The sequence below is a fragment of the Callospermophilus lateralis genome, chromosome 7, assembly GCF_048772815.1.
Source record: "Callospermophilus lateralis isolate mCalLat2 chromosome 7, mCalLat2.hap1, whole genome shotgun sequence".
Taxonomy (NCBI): domain Eukaryota; kingdom Metazoa; phylum Chordata; class Mammalia; order Rodentia; family Sciuridae; genus Callospermophilus; species Callospermophilus lateralis.
The window spans coordinates 62,828,202-62,833,775 of NC_135311.1; positions in this window are offsets into that span (position 1 = coordinate 62,828,202).

Here is a 5,574-nt window from a genome sequence, read left to right on the forward strand (position 1 = left end):
TCAAGGCCAGTCTCAGCAACTTAGTAAGGCCCTAAGCAACTTAGTGAGAGACTGTGTCAAGAAACAAGAAGTCCTGGGGATGCAGCTCAGTGGTAAAGCACCCCTGGGTTTAATCCTTATTGCTGATAAAAAAGAAAAAAAAAATGCCCACCAGGAGCCCTCCTAACACACAACACACACCCAAAAAAAAAAAAAAAAAAACAAACCAAAAACACCCTTTTTGGGGGGGGGGCGTTGTTTTGGTGGTGTAAGGTATTAGACTCAGGACCTCTAGCACTGAGCTATATTTCCTTAGCTGCCTCATACTTTTTTAAAAAATTTGAAATTGGGGAGGCTCACTAAGTTGCCAAGGCTTGGCCATTAACTGGTAATCCTCCTACCTTAGTCTCCTGAGGCACAGGAATTACTGGTGTACACACCACACCTGGCTGTAAAAATAAGTTTAATGGGGCACAGTAATGCACACATGTAAACCCAGCCACACAGGAGGCTGTGGGCAGGAAGATGGAGAGTTTGAGGACATCCTGGACAACATTTTTCAAAATAGAAAGGGCTGGAGATATACCTCGGTTGTTGAAAAGTGCCCCTGGATTTGATCCCCACTTTAAAACATTAAAGAATTGTTTTGAAAGAAATTAACATTTTCAAAAGTTTTACTTTTCATGTAAAATAGCATTTAAAAAAAATGATTTAAGGGCTGGGGGTATAGCTCACTTGGTAGAGAGCTTGCCTCACATGCACAGGGCCCTGGGTTCAATCTTCAGCACCATTACCACCAAAAAAAAAAAAAAAAAGATTTTAAAAAACAACTCCTGGATATTCTGTATATAAGTCACTGATTTACACAGTTTGATATATCACTTTATAAGTAAATTGATTATTAGATTTACTCAAAATGCAATTTAAATTTAATAACAGCATCCAGAATTGATAGTGGGTTGTTATCAATATTGTTTTAATCACTAATTGACGTATTTGTCTTTGACATTAGTGGATGTAAGGTAATCTTTCCTATACAGAATTTGCGTAGATACCTTGTAAATACATCTTTGAGGAGACATGGAAGTTTGAGGAGATGGAACTTGTGGGAGAATAAAGGGAGGCAAAGCCGGTTGACGCATGTAAGACTTAAAGAGGCTCTGTTTTGATTTCTACCAAGTTTTCCAGAATCTAAAAGTATTTTATGACAATTCCCTTGTGAAATTATACTAATTATAATTTTGTAGAACCTTGATTTTGTTATTTTAATTCCAGATATAAATTTCCTGGTGAAGAATTACATCTTTGGAAACCCATTTTTGATACCTGTTTATAAATCACAGTTTGTTCTTTAAACAACTTTAAGCCAATTTAAGACTAGAACATTAACATGCCTTCTTATTGAAGGGTTTTCTAGAGTATATTAAATATTTCATACTTTTAAAATCATTTTGGCAGGATAGTCTTTCCTAGTTAGGAAATGAGATTATGAACATTGAGTATTGTGTGTTACTGTAATATGGTTGTGTTCACAGGGAACTGGATGTGGATAGAAGAATCATCCTTAGATTGTGATTTTTTTTTATATTTGTTTTTTCATATATATTCTGTGGGAGTCTTCATGTTTGTTTATATTCACAGTGTACTTAGTGGTTTTCTTTCCCACCTAATTTCTAAACATTCATAATCTGCTATAGACTGGAAAGGATTTAAGCAAAGTTTTCTGGACAAAGAGTACTCATGTAAATAAACGTTCAAACCTTAGTTAACCTACAATTATGATTTCTTTAGACTTTGAGAATTTATTTTACAAAGAAAAAGTACATGGCTTTTTTAAAAATTTACTACTCAAAAGGGCTTTTTTTATTTTGTTGCTTCCTACTTTATGAAACAGAAGGAGTTGAGGTTCTAGAAAATTGACAGCTGGATAATTGAGATATGACTATAATGTGGAGTAAGTTGACTATTTTGTAGTTCCCTATAGGACTTCACATTTCTTTAAGATAACAAAAATTCCCTGGCAGGTATAGCACCATGGTTTTTAATAACTGGTAGCTGTAATAAGACTATAGCTCGAATTATTTCATGTGTTCTGTGTGTGATGAGGAAGAAGAAATAGTGTTTTGCCTAGCATGAACCTAGGTGAAAGTAGTACTGCCAGGTGTGGTGGTGTACTCCTGTAATTCCAGCTACTGGGGGGATTGCAAGTTCAAGCAAGATCTTGTCTCAGATTTTTTTTTTTTTTTTTAAGCTCTGGGGAATATAGCTCATCAGTAGACTGCCTGCTTAGTATGTTGAAGGCCTTCTGTCCAATCCTCACTAACACACCCATACACACACATACAAAGTATCATTTTAAAGAACAGCAAGTTGACATGACATGGTTTTATTTGCATATTTCATAGTCATAAGCCCAAAGGAACAGAGAGGAGATAAGGTGTTTTAGTAGTAATTCAATATTTACTGTATAGATTACATGAATTGTAATAATATTAGTAATTTGGTTATTTAGTATCTTCAAAAAATTATCTGCAATTAGTTGACCACTTGTCAATGAAGACTATGTCAACTTTCAGAGGATAATTTTTATTATTTTATTTCACTTAGTTGTACATGACAGCAGAATGCATTTCAATTCATCATACACAAATGGAGTGCAACATTTCAATTCTCTGGTTGTACACAGTGTAGAGATGCACCATTCATGCAACTGTACATGTATTTAGTGTAATGATGTCCATCTCATTCCACTATCTTTCCTACCCGCCATTAACCCCTCTCCACCCTTTCAGTTTTGGAAATGGTTAGATGTAAAATTTTGCACTCTTGCATTATTTAATCAAATTCAGCAGTATTACTTTAAATGCTGGTATTGTTTGGCTCTGGAATGTCACCTAAAGGCCCATGTGTTAAAAGTGTGGTTTCTAGCCCTTGCTACTATTGGGAGATGGTTGAACCTTTCAGAAGTAGGCCTATTGGGAGGACTTTAGGTCACTGAGTTGGGAGTAGCTTTGAAGGAAATAGTGGGACTCCAGCCTCTTTTAACTCTTTCTTATGCTCTTTTGCTTCCTGACCATGAGGTGTTGGTTTTCCTCTGCTACATGCTTCTGCCTTGGTATGTTGCCTCACACAAAGCAGTGGAACCAAATGATCACGGACTGAAACCATGGGCCAAAATAAACTTTTTTTATTTAGTTGATTATGTCAGGTATTTGCTACAGTAAAAGAAGGCTGACTAACAGTTGGTACTGAGAGGTTGGGTCATTACCATGATTAAACCTGATGATGTGAAAAAGCCTTTGGAATTGTTTGGCAGGATGAGTTGGGGAAAGTTGGGAGAAGCAAGCTAGGAAACACCTAGAATGTTGTCACCAGCAGATCTTAAATTCTTTTGGGGGCTTTTTGGGGAAGATCAGAATGCTGATAAGAATGTGGACAATAAGGGCAATGCTGATGGTTTCAAATGGAAATAATTCTTGGAAATTGGACTAGTGGTTACTTGTTTAAAGCCTACATTTTGTCCATGTCCTGAGACTGTGGGAGACTTGAGTTTAAAAATGACATAATTTATCTGGTGGAAGAAATTTCAAGGCAGCACAGTATTAAGGTAGTGGAATAGGGGGAATGAGGGGAAAGAAAAGGGTGGGGAAGGGGAACAGGGTCTAAAATGGAGTAAATCAAATTGCATGCATGTATGATTTTGCTAAAATGAACCCAACTACTACTTACAATACAATGCTCTTAAAAAAAAAAAAAAAAAAAAAAAAAAGGAGCAAATAGATAAGGGGAAATTTGTGTTTTGACCAGAAAGGGGCACATCTAAAGGTGCACCCAAGGAGTGCATGACTGCAAGAGAGCCAAATGCTTTAAACTGGGACAATAGAAAGAATGCCTTATGGGCACCTCAGGAAGATTTTCTAGGACACAATCCTTTTGAGAAGAAAACCCTTAAGTATGTATCATGTGGGGTAAAAAGTACTCCCTTTCTGCATCTAAACCTGACTGGTAGGAAACAATGCTATTTTGTTTCTAATTTGTTGCTTCTCTGCTTAACCCCAAATTGTTGTGTCTTGGCTGGCAACAAAAGAATTACTGAACTAGTTACAAAGAAATGAAAATGTGTTTTAGAAGAATGGGGCAATGTAAGCAGGGAAAACAAGGGAAGAGATCTTTTATCCTCACTGCACCCCTCACCCCCCCAAAAAAGGTTTTACTATTTCCTAAGTATGATATAAAAATAGTGCTCAGGGCTGGGGTTGGCTCAGCGGTAAAGGGCTCGCCTAGCACGTGTGAGGCCCTGGGTTCGATCCTCAGCACCACATAAAAATAAGTAAATAAAATAAAGATATTAAAAAATATATATTTTAAAAAAATAGTGCTCAGTGAAAAAAGTCAGACAATACAAAACTAAGATTCAAAAAGTTCTCCCAGTTGTACAAATCCAGAGGTGGTGATATGTTTAGCCTCAGCCTCCTAGATTTGTGTTCCTGTTAGTTAATTAAAAGGAACATTCATGTTTTGAAACTTTACTTTTCATTTAATAATTCAGTGTGCCTAACCTGTGTATGAAGAAATGCTGTGTTCTAGATATTATGTGGTGTGGTACCCTCTGCCTTGGCACACATTAATTATAAGAATTTTAGTAATTCTCAAAATTTTCTTATTCTAAAATATTAAACCTAAATATAGCTCAGTTGGTAGAGTGCTTGCCTTGCATGCACAAGGCCCTGGGTTAGATCCCCAGCACAACAAAAATTTTTCAGGATTGCAAAATAAGTGAGTTTTTTTATCAGTGTTGGATAATTCTCATTGTTCATTTTACTGCTTCCCCATTTTCTTAGCTTATATAGGAAGAAGACACTAATACACCTAAGACTATTTAAATGGAAAAACTCTAGTAACTAAAGCAGTGTTTTTGTTTTTTAAGTTCACATTATTTAAACTGTTGATTCAGTAAATAACTTACAGGGTTTTTTCCTGCCCTACATCTTCTCGTCTTTTTCTTTAGGTGTAGAAACTGTCTTAATATACTCTCTTGCACATAATATTATTCTAGGCCTGAATTCTTGAATCTGTGCCCTTCTCTGGACATAAATTTTAATAAGTGTATATAGCTATAGTTTATGATACAAGGCTCTCAGAAGTCCAGGCAAGGTCCAGACTCATACATGCTATATTTTAACAAATTTTAAGATAAATTTAAAATATTTCTACAAATGGAGGCTGAGGTCGGAGTATCCCAAGTTCAATGTCAGTCTTAACAAGTCAGTGAGACCCTGTCTCAAAAAAAATAAAAAGGACTGTGGATGTAGTTCAGTGGTAAAGCATTCCTGGGTTCAATCCTTAGCATGAACAAAAATCCCAAGAAAACTGATGATTTTTGCCTCTTTATATTTTAAGGCTCTTTTAGGTACAATGCATGTCTAGGCAACAGATAAAAATGTACACACATAAATAGAACACAAACTAGTATAATATAAAGAGATGCAAGGAACTATGGGTATTTAAAATGGGACTGGAAACCCATTTAACTTAGATTGAGATCAAGGAAGGATTTAAGGAGTAGACAGCATTTATAATAATTGGTAGACAAGA